The sequence below is a fragment of the Phaenicophaeus curvirostris genome, chromosome 3 (genome assembly GCF_032191515.1).
Source record: "Phaenicophaeus curvirostris isolate KB17595 chromosome 3, BPBGC_Pcur_1.0, whole genome shotgun sequence".
NCBI lineage: Eukaryota > Metazoa > Chordata > Aves > Cuculiformes > Cuculidae > Phaenicophaeus > Phaenicophaeus curvirostris.
Window position 1 is genome coordinate 18897628 of NC_091394.1, and position 14703 is coordinate 18912330.

General features: G+C 38.9%; 1 protein-coding gene across 1 annotated transcript in view; it reads right to left on the minus strand.

Annotated features, from left to right (window-relative positions):
- SEMA5A (semaphorin 5A) overlaps window positions 1-9686 on the minus strand; it is a 232028-nt gene extending 222342 nt beyond the window's left edge. Inside the window, exon 1 of the mRNA XM_069853480.1 lies at window positions 9613-9686. The gene's annotated coding sequence lies outside the window, so the exon portion shown is untranslated. The remainder of the gene's footprint in view (window positions 1-9612) is intronic.
- Between the last annotated feature and the right edge of the window lie 5017 nt (window positions 9687-14703).

A 14703-nucleotide genomic window follows, 5' to 3' on the forward strand; every position in this document is an offset into this window, starting at 1 on the left:
CCCTAGGGACTTAATAGAATGCTTTTTCAAATGTGATTCACCAATTAAAGGATGAAATTTTTACAGCTAAAACAAAACTGTTAGTGGATATTCTGCATATGAATACCAGGCAAACTTCCAAAATAAAGATTATATTTAAGTAGTTACTACTTAAAAGAACTGCTCCAAAATGTCATGAAATGACTACTGTGACAGCCTGCTACAGTTAAATAATACAGGCAAATTTCTCCTTCTCATGGTGGGTTCAGCCCTGCATTTCCTCAGTACAGTTTTAAAGGGCAGTGGTCATTAAACAACTTGCAGCAAATGCATGGTCGTCACAGCTTTGACAACCAAATTACAGTGGAGGCAAATACACTTTTGTATATCAAATCAACTCACACCCATGCCCCCATTTACAAATGCATTTTAGACTCCCAGCTCCTCTGAACTCCTTGCCAATTATCAACTTTTGATTTACTTTTTTAAAAGAAGTCTGGGCACAAACAGCTTTTTCTTTAAAAAGAATGGAAGTATCAGGTATAAAATCAAGAAGACAGGTGGGAAACTTTAGCAATTGGGTTCTGGATGTAAGGACGTATCATTTAAACAGCTGAAGAATTCACATTTCTGCTCTAGCCACGCATTTAACCTGCACGCGGGTGACTATCACCCTTGCACTTTTCACAAGCGTTCTGTTTCCTGCCCAGGGAGGTTCCCTGGAGGTGTGTAATGGACGGGTGGATGAGGTGCTGAGGGACGTGGTTTAGTATTTGATAGGAATGGTTGGACTCAATGATCTGGTGGGTCTTTTCCAACCTGGTGATTCTATGATTCTATGATTTTTTTCTTTGCATCAATAACCAACAGTCTCTCGTTACAGCATCAGCTTAAGTGACAGCAAGGCATAGCCGACTGATGTGAAGGAATGGGAGAAATGAGGCAACTCAGAGGTCCCCCAATCCTATGTTACCACTATGGAACACTTCTGCTCCCCACCTATTTATATATACATAGCTTTTCTATCAAGATAAGCACTCAAAATACGCATTTATCTCACCAAGCATCTAAATTCTTCCTTCCATTCTTGAATAAGCGAGAGAGAGTACGCTACAGAGAATGCTTAGGTGGAATGAATTATCCAATGTATTGGCACGGATTATACAAAATGCCTAGAGTAAGTAAGCTACTATCTCACTTTCCTTACTCTTTAACATTAGCACTGCAAAGATGATGATTTAGATTTGTTATATATGTCAGCAAAAGTTTTCCCACACGCTTACAAAGATTTAATATACAAATGAAAGCACTGTTTAATGTTCTTTCTAATTGCATGATTACAGGGAACAGTGCTCATAGGGGACCCACTGATTCACATGACACTCTTCTATACTACATTTTGCATTTCAATCTCTAGTTCATTCGAGAACTGCAAGAGAAATATCACACAGCTCCCTTCTGAGCCACATTAAGTTGCATTAATGTCCAGATAATTCAGACATCATACAAATATGTCTCTTTTTAATTAGTAACTCTAACAGTGTGGCTAATGGTGCTGTCTTCCGAAAATGTCTATCAGAAACACAGGAAACCCTGACAAAGTTATCAGAATCCTGGAATAAAAAGTCTGAAGTGAAAATCATGTCTTCTGTTAGATCTTTCTGAAATTTCATCTACCTTTCATTATTTTTTCCTAAATCTTGAATCCAGATACAGGTATTTTACACCTTCTGTGAAAGGCTGCGTTAATAAATTCTTTCTGGAAATAAACAAAGTAAAATTAAAAAAAAAAAAAAAACCACAAAAAAAACAAAAACCAGAAGGCATAAAGATTTTTCAAGGACCATTCTAAAGGGAAAATATACAATATATCAGAGTCTTCAAACAGAAAAGTCAAAGCTCAAAATGCTTATACCTATACAATGCTTATACCTAAAATCTCATGACTCTTGACATAGTTGTTTCAACTATGCAGCCTCTTGGGGGCTTCCTTCAGAATATACATTATGCTGCTCTGTTTACTTATGTCTCAATAAAACAAAATATTGTCTTTAAAAATTATTTTAACTTATTTTTATTTCCATGTTTTTTCTAGTTGTTAATAATAATGCTCTTTTTAATGATTTCCATTTCAGAGCTTTCAGGGGAAAAAAATTCTGTTCCATAAGGTTATTGCACAAACTAACAGTGTTGTGAAAATCCAATTTGTTTGGTGACATCTTTCACAGTAGCTTCTTGGTGGCTGACAGTTTCCATCAATCAAAGACTAAATTACTTGAAGTGTCACTGATGTCTCCATCATATCCAAAATCACTTTAGAGTTCTGTAGCTTTGTAGCCGCCATTTTTCATTTATCACTTTGGAATCTTATAAGCATACAGTAGGTATGCACAGATTGCATATGCTGAAACATACTTTAGACTCCTCCTTTTGAGGAATCCAAGATTTCGAGATGAAATGTGTCAAAGTCACCTAGAAACATGTAGAATGATTGCACCTTCCTTTAGATATTTCTAATAATAGAGGCAATGTTTCAGCTTTCTTAGCCTGTTTTGCTTGCATCCAAATTTTCTAGTACCCTCACAGTTACTTAAAGGGAAACTTCCTGAACATCCCTACATTTTATGTCACATATTAGCCTATGGAAAACTTCTCTTCTCACTGAATCAGCTCTCCAATACACCATCAAGCAAGCTGTATGACCTGCATTCAGAACACCCTTATCTAGCATTGCCTAAAACCGCCAAGATCTATACCCAAAAAGCCATATAATATGGCCTTCACCTTTTTTGCACTACTTCCAGTACATCTTCATGCCCTCACATGATGCATTCCTCAAAAGAAAAATAACCCAAATGTACAGAGCGCACAAGCAGAAATTCCTTTCCTGAGACAAAAAAATAACTGCACCACCAACATGCTGACACACCACAGTTGAACACCATAAACTTCTCTGGAAGGACGAGCTGCTCACTTTGACAACAGCCCACAGCAATAAGCGAAGGCATTCGTTACAGGTAGACCAGTATAGTTTCCAGTTAACTTAGCAAGCTTGCCACTTGATCTTCTCCCACACCAAGTCTTTGCCCTGTGTCACAGCCTAAGCAAAGACCCTAACTTCCCAAGCAAGACAGATCTTCCCAGCAGTCAGTTATATCAAAGCTTAGTCACATATCAGCCAACGGCAGCACGTCTCAACCCCAAGATCCATGTGCTCACTCATGATTGGCACCATTTTCTCCCTCCAGTCATCCCCTGTGCCAAAGGGAAACCAACCACCTGCTACGTTTTTAAGGGCACCATTGTACTCGGCACTGGTGAGACCGCTCCTCGAATACTGTGTTCAGTTCTGGGCCCCTCACCACAAGAAGGATGTTGAGGCTCTGGAGAGAGTCCAGAGAAGAGCAACAAAGCTGGTGAAAGGGCTGGAGAACAGGCCTTATGAGGAGCGGCTGAGAGAGCTGGGGTTGTTTAGCCTGGAGAGGAGGAGGCTGAGGGGTGACCTCATTGCTCTCTACAACTACCTGAAAGGACGTTGTAGAGAGGAGGGTGCTGGCCTCTTCTCCCAAGTGACAGGGGACAGGACAAGAGGGAATGGCCTCAAGCTCCGCCAGGGGAGGTTTAGGCTAGACGTTAGGAAAAAATTCTTTACAGAAAGGGTCATTGGGCACTGGAACAGGCTGCCCAGGGAGGTGGTTGAGTCACCTTCCCTGGAGGTGTTTAAGGCACGGGTGGACGAGGTGCTGAGGGATATGGTTTAGTGTTTGCTAGGAACGGTTGGACTCGGTGATCCGGTGGGTCTCTTCCAACCTGGTTATTCTGTGATTCTGTGATTCTGTGATAGCTTCTGTAGATAGGGAAGGTAAAGCCTGAGAGAAGTTGCACTCATTAGATCGCACTGCATCTCCTTCCACAAACATACTTTGGCCTTTCCACTCACTCTCTGCTGGAGCCCAGCTTCCTCCTCTCCTTCCCACAGCACTCTGCAGAGAGGCAACATAACAACCTGCTTCTGCTTGAGCTATTCAGAGCCGTCTCAGTCCTGAGCTGGGCTAACCCAAGCTATGAATATGCACCAGCAACAAAATTCAGTATAAGGTATCCCAAGATCCCACTCTGACTCCAAGGAACTGTGATGTACATTTGAGAGTGGGTGATATGATAATGAGTTCTATGTATTTTTAACCAATATTTCCTGAATATGTAATCAGTGTTTCTTGGAATCTATATGAATATGTATGTTTAACCAGTATAAAAGTCCTGTAACCAGCCTCAATGGACACATCCATTAGGTGAAATGATTCCCTGTGTGCCTGACATTGTATTACGTATTAAAGCAATAACTCCTTAATAACCAAATTGGCATTTATTATTGAGTCTGGCTTTTTCCACAGCATCATCACCATGGGACATCTGGGGTTTAAATTGTTAACTTTTTGAATATAAATGATGATGTTTTATCCTGTGTTAGTTCAATCACTATAGCCCTATCAATTTCTACAACTAATAATATAACTATAGACAAATACATCTCTTTTACTTGGGAAATCCAGTGCAGAGTTCATACTTGTTTGGTTTTTAAAGAGATATCTGTGTTTATACTGTAATAAACACAGAAAGATATTGAAAACAGAAATTGAAACGTGACACAATCACTGTGCAAAGTCTTTGCAAACCTTCAGTGCTCTGTAAATCATAAATAAATAAAGCAGAGGTCATCTCAGCGGTTTAATAATGAATCTTACTGCCAAGATATAAAGTTTGCTCTGGCTAGGCTGTGCTATCTAGTCCGCGGATAAACAGGGATTTCAATTTCCAGGGCTGTCAATCCTGCATGTTTTCCAGCACTGGGTTCCACCATATTTTATAAAGATGCAACCTGAAGCCAAGTGAAAAATAATTCTAACTGCTTGCAGTAGTGTTGCAGAAAGGGCTTCCAGAGTGAACAGATTATACACAGCACATTAATGCACACACTGCAAGTACAAAACGTCTGTCACATGGAGAAAAACACTCATATAAGTGTATCAAACCTAGATCTATCTTGAGAGAGATAGCTCAAGGAATCTCAAAGCAATGTCCTTTTGTACAAATTCGTTTAACATTTCAAAGACCAAGACAAGAGAAAGCAACCCATGAGACTTCAGGCAATCAAGACATATCTGGAATACTTAAAGGCAGCATCTTTATTGCACGATTAGTAACCTGGGGGAGGGCAGTTGTGCTGGTGGGGGTGGAAGCTGAACCTTATTCATAACTAGGCTTCTAAGCCCTCCTCCTAAAAAAAAACAAAAACAAAAAAAAATAAAAAAAAGAAAAAGAAATGGAGATTAAAATTATAAATCAAAGACCATTTAGGTTTACACAAGGTGTTAAATCCTTCTTCTAAATGTCATTAATATCAAAGATTTAACAAGTTCAATGAGAAGAGAGTCATTCTCTATAGCACGAAACAAAGACTCTTCCAACTATACACAATGACCTCATCTATCCCTCTTTGATCCTCCACCTCATAAGCAGAGTCAAGTACAGCACAACTCTTCATTTCAGTAGAAAGCTGTTTGCAGCTCAGTGTATACCAGACACAAAGTTTCTGAAAGAGAATGGAGCTCCTTTATCCCACTCTGAAGTTGCTATTGCTGCTCTGAAGCAATGCAGGTTCTTTTTAACAAACAACTACTGCTAACAACCCTTTCATTGTTATGCTTCTACTCGTTAAAATTCCCCAAGCCTGGCATTAAGGGAAACTCTGGCACAAAGGGAAAATTCGCACCACCATAGACACAGTGCCACAAGGAAGACACCAGAAGAGTTAGAAGGGCCTTGAGGAAGGGCTCTCCTTCACAGAGGGACTAGCTCAAAGAATTAGGTGGGTAGGGACCTAAGCAATACTTTTAATTGGTAATGATCTCTGTTACATTCCTCTTCCTTTTTCCCTTGTAACTGCTTGCATTCTGCATCCCCCTTTTCCTGCAAGAAAAATACTCTTTACTCAGGGCTGTGTATATTATTATTTGAAATATTCATGTCATCTTTTTCTTTGGAAGTTTTGGCCATGCTACTCAGAAATCCCTTGAGTCTCCATTTCAGCTGGTTTAGTCTAATTTTTGCTACTCATCTTTATGAAGAGCAACTACCCTCTTAAAATAAAAAAACCCTTGTTCTCCTCTCCCACATTTTTTGATTTCAAGTCCCCTTGGAAAACTTCCTAGTGGAAGTATATCACTGGTACAGAAAATTTAAACACTTTAATACTGGCATGGATCCATCCATCTCAGGTCCACAAACCACTTATCAAAAACCAGAGACATTGTTTCATTCCCTGCATCTGCTCATCTCTAAACTCCTAAACTCCTGCTAATTCTTAGGAATTTTATTCAGTAGTTTCCCATCCCTGTCTATATATTACCATTCAATTTCTTCAGTTTGATAACTTTCCACTAATCTCCCATTATCCTTTCTCTTCCAGCAGCCTTATCTGTTTTGGCCACTTCAACTGGTATAATTATGCAACCCTGCATCACTTCTAGTCTCGTCCCCTTGATCATCAAAATATAACTCCAACATTTTGCCTCTCAAGCTAATTCACAAATACAAAACTACCCCCAGTCTACTATCTTTATGCTGAGATGGGCGGCACTAGAACTTAAGTAGTGAGATAAGTTGTTTTGGTAGTTTCTCAGTCTGACACACAGTACAGGGAACACAGGAAGAAAAGAGATGTTTGAACTAAAAATTGAACTCTTGATGAAACAGCTTGAAATATTAAGATAAATTTAATTGTAATTTATCATGTGCCAAAATAAGCTAAAAAGCATTCATCTTACAATGAGGCAGAAGCCTCCAAGCTCAGTGTGAGGCTTCAAATTACATAACAGCTTAATATTTCTATCAACGGTATTATATTTTGGGACTGCACCCTGCAGCCCTCCTATTTATAAAATAGCACATAAGAACTGCAACAGTGGGCCAGGCTGGATATATGACCCAACCAGCTCAAACTCAATATCCAGTCTGACCTACTACCCTGTCTCCAGGACCAAAAAAAAGCAAATGTCTAAGGGAACAGTGAAAACCAGAGCAGTCATATAAAAATATTCTCTTTCACTCCCCCTAAAACACCACACAGCTTTCCATAATTTGCAGTGCACTAGCTTCCTTACCTAGAGCTTACCTAGAGTTGTTTGTCATCTCCTTTATTTTTTTTCTCCACCACCATTTCCAACTTTGTTAAGCAGCTCTTTACACTCATGCATCAACACACAGCATCGCATGGCAAGGAATTTCAGAACTGACTTGCACACTATGCAAAGAAAAACCTCTTTTCCTAGCTTTGAAACTGTTACCTTGTCTTTTTCTCCCTTTATCTCTTCTAAAGCAAAAATAAAGTGGCACTGAGCATTCACTTCCCAATTGCACATCTCACAGCTTACATGATTTTTATAGACCTCTAGCACTAGCATCGGGCCACGATCTACTTTCTATGTCTGGAGACTCTCATCTATCTAGTTGTTCTTGCATGGAAGCAGCTCCACAGGTGCCTTCTGCATCCCGCTATCCTTCCTCATTCTTGTTGCCCTTCTCCGAACCTCTTCCAGTTCTACTCCCCTTCTCCTGAGATAACAGGACCAGAAGAGCATACCTTATTTAAGACTCATACAAAATAGATGTAGAGAGTGGTCTAATGATATTTTGATCTCTTTCCTTACAGAGCAACTCTTGATATAAATTTGCTTTTTGACTGCTACAAAAGTATAGAGCAAATTTTTTTTCATTATATTACTGCTTCTAGTCTCAAGATCTCAGGCCATCTCAAAATATTCCACCATTACTGACCCTTAGTTTTAGAAGGTTCTTTTGCACTTTTTCAGTCTGCTCCCTTTTATTATCCATTCTTTTGCCACGAATAACTTAGTTTCAGAAACAAACCTTGTCACTGCACTTCTGTTCCAAGCCACTTATGAATACGAAGATCCCTCTGGGTACTAACAGAGACCTCTGTGGAAATCCACTGGTGCTTTCTAACTCGTATTTCTACCAGTGTTTTGTTTCCTACTATTTAACTAATTATTTACACAGTCAGCATTCCTCTCCCTCAACCCATGCCTGTTTCATTCCTTTTTAAGTTTTTTTGAGAGGACTTTGAATACAAAATGCCTTCTCTAAATTTCTGTGGAAAAATACTTCATAATATCCCTTTCGCTTGCACGCTGGTTACCTCCTTCAAAGGACCACAACAGTTTAGCAAGACTTGACTTTGAATCTCAGAAATGCTGGCTGGAAAGGATCTCTGGGAGTCCTCCAGTCTGACCAACCACTAAAAGCTGCAGTAGATCAGGTCAGCTGTAGCATTATCCAACTAAGACTTGAAAGCCTCCACCAGGAGCAATGTGACCCTTGTTCCCTGGGTAACATTTTCCAGTGTTGGACTAACCCTCTACTGAAAAAGATTTTCTTGCAATGCCTAATCAGAACTTTCCAATGTGCAGCCTGTGTATGTCAACCTCCTGTCACATGGTTTGCCACTTCTGACATCTTTGTAAGGACACTTCAATCGGTTGAAGGTTAATATTAAGCTGTTTCTAAATCTTCTCTTCATCAGGCTCCCCTTCACAGAAATCAATATCTTCTCAATACTTCCATAGTGTTTATCCTGTCTAAAACACCCACTATTTTTTTTTTATCAATCCACTCAGTTTAAACAAGAGGCCTATACATTTCTAGACCTTCAATTCCACGAATGCTTTCTAAAACATGCCTTCATCTTCATGTTCTGAACTGCTGAGACACCTTAAAGCAAGAGGCTCTTTGCCACAGTTTGTAGCTGGTCTGTTTCATTCTTCCTTTCCTTAAAAACTTGGGTAAACTACATCTGGATATGTTAAATTGGAAACATGCAATTTCTTCCACAATCTCTCCTACAAATGCTTCCGAGAAAGCAATCTCATAGGCCTCCCACAAGAAGGGTTCTAAAACGGGAACCATCCCACACTTTTCAGTGGTGAGCACATACATACAAGGATTATTTAGTTTTCTTCCATGGTCTTATCTCATTATTTCATAATGTCATTATATGCAGGCCCCACAGACACTTTAAATTGGCTTCCTGCTTTTTTACTCATTTTCTGTTTAGCCTGATAAGGGGACTTTTGGTCCTATTTCCTTCTTTGAATAGAGCCACAGTTTTTTTCTTGAGATGTCCTCTTGCTTTTAATAGTCTCCTGTACCTTGTCATTTAGCTACAAAGGCTTTCTTTTCCCAAGCGTTTTTTAGATTGATGGTAAGCATTTGTGTGCCCAAAACAGCATCCTGAAAAAGCGTCTCTGCTACCTACAAACATGTTACTCTTACATTTGCTCTTTCAGTCTTTCTTTAAGCAGACATCCTCATTTTTACTAGTTTCCCTTTTGGAAATCAAGCGTAATGCAAGAGAAGAAATGACAACTGCAAGTTGTTCTTGCATTCCTACGTCTTCCATTTCTTGCACTTCCTTAGATTAGGGTAGGGAGGACAGAAAGGTAGAGTATCTATAATGGTCTACAGAGCCTTCTCATAGGTCTTTTTCAAGACAACTTACAATTTCTCCATGACATCACCAACCACCCTCTGAACAAAATATAGTCTCTTACCTACCTTTTAGTCACCATCCCTCTGTAATCATCTAATGCCTCTGTTCAGTGTTTGTGCAGAGCCTAACACAGCAGGGTCCTGGGTCTACCTTGTAAGCTCCTAGGAGACAAGGAAATACAAAAGAGAAATAATAGGTATTGAAGAGACAGTTTGTCAGCAATTCTCAGACATTTGTAACAGTCATAAAACAGATATCTGTCTTTCAAGACAAAAAATTAGAAGTATAAGGCATTGAACTACATGGTTGGAGCCAGATCCAAACAGAAATAGGCAGGAAAAAATCATTCTCTCAAATAATAACTGGCAGCTTCGGATGAGAAACAGAGAACTTGTCACAGAACTACCAAAGTCCATGGGACATACAAACTTGAGAAAAATCTTCACTGCAAAAAAACTCCCTTGGTGCCCTAATCACCACTACAATTAAACATGCCTAAAACACAAACACAGGTGGGTGAAGCCTTATCATTCTTTCATCTTTCCCTAAAATAGAAAGTCCAGGAGGAAAACACAGTTACTGTCTAAAGTCTCAAAACAATACAAAAGACACTTCCAAGAAAAAAAGAGCGGTTTCATTAAGAACACTCCAAGACTTTAATCCATTTTGTAGGAAGGGTAAAGATAACAGAAACATTAAAAAAAGTCTTCCTTTTTTCTTCAGTGAAATGAAGGAACTGCTAATCAAACAAGCGTTCTTTTTACTGGAAACAGCAAGACAGGAATCACATAACAGGTTCTTGCTCTCAATACCTCAACAAAAGGGTACTTCACTTCATAAGTAAAAAACAATCATAGTCTATCCAATTTAAGCTTTCATTTCTTTGATTGATAAAGTCTACAGCACAGAACAAATACACTAACAATCAACAGTTCACCCTTCAACCTAATCAGAGGCATGAGGCAAAAAGTAGCCATTGTTCCACTCCATTTGCTCACTTATATGAAGCGACTACATTAGATAACTGGAAATGTGATTTTTTTTTCCAGTTTTCTGACCTATATAAGTCTCAGGAAATCTGCTGAACACATAAGCAGTCCTGCATAAAAGTATTTAATAAAAAGGAAACATCACATGAGCAGGAAGAACTCACCAGATTAGACAAAAGGTCCAGATTTATGTTCACTATGTCAAAATTTCTCACAAACATCATGCTCCCCATCACCAAGAACTCTGGATTTTTAACTTTTGCGTATTTTCTTCTAGAATTAAGAATCTGATACATGCACATACACACACCCCTCCATGAAATTCTGTGATGTCAGACTCCTGCTGCAGAAGTCATCAAGTGCAGATTTAAATAGCATTCCCCATGACACAGGGATCAACCAAAGCTAAGGATGGAAGGTCACTTTGAATTTCATAGTCCAAGGTGGTAGGTGAAGCTTACATAGTCGAGAAGACATTGCATCACCTTTTCTTTGCCTCCCACTTTTCAGAACAGCAAGGACAAATTTAAATCTTGGAAAAGGACCAAGTTCTGCTTTTTATATTGCCATGTACCAAAGAATACTTGAATACCTCAGTGTAACTACCCGCCACCCTCACACATTGATGACAAAGTACTCCAAGACATTCAGACTGTCAAGTAATTAATTATAACTGTTGGCATGCAGTAAGTTCTACAGACAACTACAAGCAACCCATCTCTATGATGCAGCCAGCTAGTGATTTTATGTATGCATTCACTACACCAGAATGAACAGCTGAATTATTGTGCTTTGAAACTTTACAAAGGCCACTGTATACCTCAATCTTTTTAAACAGATTTAACAATACTAATGCTTTCTATATGCACCTCAACCTGTCCACTGTCCCCTTACCATTTGCTTCATGATTCGTATTTCTACATAAATATATCAGATTTTATTTTAGCAAAATAAAAGCTCTGGAAAGTTTATTTTTATTCTAATCTTAAGAATTAACCTAGACAAAACTGGAAAGCAGAGTCTGGATTCACCTTAATGATTTGGGGAAGACGCACACGAACACAAACAAACTCATGAACCTGTAGAAATCCAAGCTTTATATCTTGCTTCCCTTACAATTCTTAAGATGTCAGCCCAGCTTTTCCTATGACAGTAGCAACACCCTCATCAGGCACAATACAGTATATACCGTAGGTAGCATAACACCAGAAATTAGCCTGAGTATTCATTTAGTTAAGCTAAAGTTAGCCTAAATCAGCCTACACAGCCCATGTCAAAACAGTCTTAAAGAAATTGTAAATTAAACCACCAAAATCAGAAGACTAACTGAAAAAAAAACCACTTTTTTTTTTTTTAATTTTGGTATATATAACTGTGGTTTTGTTTACTTTGTCTGTGTTCCCTGCTTCTGTCTCCTACTTTTTTCTTTCAAGATGACTTCTGAACCTGAAGACAAGTTTCATTTTAAAACAAGAACTTTCATAAAAATGTCCAGGCAAAACAACAGCCAAACTCACTTTCCAAATTGCTGGGTTTAGCCTACTCTCAGTGACAAATACAGACACACAAGAGGAATTCACTCATGTTTCATTTTATTTTCCCAGAACCAAAGAGCAGGGGAAAAAAAAGCCTTCAGCAAATGGATAAAAATATACATAGGTGTATAGTAATGGAAGGTTTCCAGAAATCTTCACTAGATTTAATGATAAGCACATAGGAGTGCTGTTACCCACTGCTGTTAGAATATGGTACTGAAGTCACTGGTACAAGCAAGTGGTATGATTAAGCCTGGTGGGGGACATGGAGGAGAGCGCACATGGAGTCAACAGCCTTCACTGTCATATGGATACAGGCACTGCTCTCGCATCTGGCTAGTATATTTGGAAAAATGCTTGGTGACACACTGAATTAAGCAAAGAACTAATCATAGCATGTCTAGACACCATGGCTTGTCTGCATGCTGAGACATCCAGCTTCTGTTGTAGCTGCACGGCACCGCTCAGGCACTCTACCACAGCAGCAACCCCACCTCACCCAGTCAGCTGGGAGCTTGCCCGGGCACCTGGGATTTTCATAGAACACCTAATGTCCATTGCTCACCTCACAAGGCAAGAAAAGGGCACTGTGGCAATCAGAACACATCTGCCCCACATCATTCCACCAGCCAGCCTTAGGTTTTCCTCTGCAGATATCACAACCTGAGTTAAGCAAGTTGCTACAAGTGACTTCTGCTGATGTTGGTGGGGCTGAAGTAGGAGTGTCAGCAGCACCAGGGAGACGGGCATTTGCCCCACTTCAGTGCTCTCACCATCTAAACTGAGGAGAACTGATCATATAAGTAAACTTTATGCACCGCTTAAAATAATATTGAAAAAAATTATTTGCTTTTGTTGCTATCTAGCAGCAGGAGAGAAAAATAATTTCAAAACAGAAAGTGTACCAGAATTGAGAGAGGGGGAGGGAAATAATAATAATAATAATAATAATAATAATAATAATAATAATAATAATAATAAATAATAATAATAAATGCACAAATATAATACCCTCCTTTTCCCTTCCTCCAAAAAGTGTCTGCATTATGCAAATATATCCCTCTTTGAGAGACGAATCAAGGATGAATGGTTAGAACAGCTGCCATATACAACCTTGTGCTCCTTCTACAAAAACTAACATTTCTCCTTATAATGTATGCTAGCTAATATTACTACTCATCTTTCTCTTTTCATTCTGAAGAGGTCCTCACACAAGGAAGGAGATCTTATTAAATCCAGCTTATTTCCTGGACTAAAGAACAGATGTGGAAAGATGGCAGCTATTAAGCAAAATCTAGGCATGAGGAACATGGAAGAAATAGGAATAGCCTTCTTATAAAGCTACATTTTATTTATATGCTTTTCAAATCACAATATTGAGTAAAGTGTAAAAAAATAAATTTAGGGAATTTTAGGAAAAAAAAAACAGAACAAACTGAAATCAACAACATCCTTGAATGTATCCCAGCCGCCACTGTTTAAGACCACAGAACTATCCCTCACAAACACATCCCAAATAGATACTGTAGTGCACAACATCAATGTCGGGAGTGCTACACCTGCACTCATACTCCTCCATGTGCAGGGCTGGGAAATATCCAGGTCTTCACAGATGTGTCTTCTCATTCAACTCTAAAATCACATCCATACAGAACAGGAGCTGTACCAGGACTCCCTTAAGCTTCAGTATTTTCCCTGCTTTGCTTAACACAAGCTCCAGGTCATGAAGAACTGTGGACATACACAGACATACACACAATCCCATGTGCAAATCACATAAGCCACAGACCTGACTCATTCAGAATCTGCCAGGCTTACTTCATAAACATGGTAAATCCAACATAATCAGAACACAAGACACTCACAGCCCACATGAAGATCATCTTTGGAAAAAAAAAGAAAAAGAGTCCCGTAATGTATGACTCACTGTGTTCACTGTAACATATGCCAATGCTCAGGAACATGAGCCCTGGTCACATTCTCTATATTGATAGCTGTATTACAGACTGAGATATTTTTTTTTCATTTTATTCTGAAGGGGAAGGTCTTAACAATGGAAATTAGAATTATGAATAACCTACAGGCTTTAACTCTATTTACTCTATCACTTAATTCTCCACTAGGCACTGGAGTTCCAAGACAGAAAATGTATTGCTGACAGGAAAGCATAGATCACAATATGTGAATTCATCAATCAGCACAAACTCTCTGGTTGAAAACTATAAAACAGAATAACAGAACATTTATTTGGCTTTGCAGGGATTTGACTAATAACAGTTCATTTAAAGCTGCTGTACTTGACCTGCTTACTTGCTTTAACTCCATCTAGGTCAAAGTGACAACGCATGTTAGTGTAAATTTAACCTTCTAACTAACCACCACAAGTTTATAGTCCAAGAGCAGCACTTACTTCTTGCCAAAAACCACTATGATTCCCAAAATAGTAATTTTTAAAATACAATACATTATTAAGACTGCTGACAGAATGAACAGTATTACCCAGTTTAAAATAGTACATATGGAGAAAAACAGTAATAAAGGAAAAATTATTGCCATCTTGCTCTCCCTTAAGTCATGTTTTTCTTGAAGACTTCAAAGTGTGGGGAAAACCTGGCTGTTTCTATCCAACTTC